This window comes from Wasmannia auropunctata, unplaced genomic scaffold (genome assembly GCF_000956235.1).
Source record: "Wasmannia auropunctata unplaced genomic scaffold, wasmannia.A_1.0 LD336050.1, whole genome shotgun sequence".
NCBI lineage: Eukaryota > Metazoa > Arthropoda > Insecta > Hymenoptera > Formicidae > Wasmannia > Wasmannia auropunctata.
This window is the reverse complement of record NW_012026840.1, coordinates 990,697-992,347: the sequence shown is the minus strand read 5'-3', so window position 1 is coordinate 992,347 and position 1,651 is coordinate 990,697.

Genomic DNA, 1,651 nt, shown 5'->3' with positions numbered 1-1,651 from the left:
CGCAAAAAAATGGTCTTAATTCTAATGAAGATACCGAGATGCTAGATGAGACATATTTCAGCTTGTTAGACAGAATTGTAAATGAAATTTAATGTTTGTCTCCAAGACATTTACATCGTATAAACAATCCATCGATTTGACCTATAATATCTGTACGTTTGACGCTCTTCTTTTAGTAGGCAATAGATCCTCGGAAACATAACATCTTGTTGGAAGCTTAATATTATACACTGTTGCCATAAGTGTTAAAAATCGCAGCCTCAGTTATCGTGAATTTATGTAACGCGTATCAATTGTGTTCGATCCTCATAGAATCAGCTGGTGAAGCATCGGTGGTATAATGAAGCGACATGTTAAATATCTAATATGGAATTACATTTGGCTGGAAGAAGAGGACAATAAGATCTGTTCGACATTTATCTAAATTTCCATATGCGTGGATTCGGTTTAGTTTGTAATATCATATAATAGCGATTGAGAAAGGCTAAGTAAGCCGAAACTAGTCTCGCGTTTTTTTAATTTTAATTTTATTTAAATGACTTATTAAAGAATTTTTATTAATTGACACCCTTTGTTTTATGCTCGTCTTTGGCCTACTGTCCTGTCTTTTTTATTGTTTATATATAACGAGCTGGTAATTTATTTATTAATTCTTATTGTTACAATATCCAACCATACACGATCTGCGCGCCGCATGATTTGTCGATCTTGAAACCCAGCTCTTTACATGAAGCCGGAAACTTGTAACTAATTAAGACGATGCTGGAAGGTCGATGTGCCGGAATTACCGACACATTGCAGTTGTAAAGATTTCTCCGAAATGACAGAACGGAATTGAAAATCCTTTTACAAGATTAAAATAGACATAAAATGTATTGGACGAAGGAATTTGTAGTCAAAACTAAAAAAAATTAAAAAATTACATTTTTTCGGATCGTACAGCTATCACTTGACGTAAATATTTCATTAGTGTAGAAGTTCTGTAGCTCATATATGCAAAATGCTTACGTCCCTCGAATCGGACACAATACATGAACAAATTAAATAATACAAAGCCTTTTGAATTACGATTGAACGCCTAAGAAAAAAGAAATCCTTACGACTGCAGTTTATGGTAATTTGTACGTTTAGCGATAGTAAAGACAGCAAAAATGCGCCTAGCAGTAAGTGCCGGATTTTGCAACAAATGGCTTCAATAAGTTAGGTACCCATACAGCACACTTCATCCGAGGGATATCCAGAAGACATCCTATATGTCCTAAGGACGTAAAAGTCCTTAGGACGTAAAGGACGTCCTCTAATCGTAAAGGACGTCCTCTGAACATTCCTCTGGTAATGTGTGCTGTATGGGTAAGGATATTGCACGATTTGATTAAGACAAAAGATATTGTAAGAAGTTCATTTAAGAGGATCCTAAACCCTAGATCAAACTCCAAAAATCCGCTGTTTTACCGACAATTTGTGAGCATGTATGCGTGCGACATTGATGTAGTAGTATGTAGTGATGTGTCATGTTTATTACCACATCAATATATCTCACGCATACATATACACAAATTTGTCGGTTACTAATATATCTTTATTTAGGCTTCTATACTTAATTCTAACGACTCACCTATATTCATTTCTTTATTGTACATAGATCGGAAGA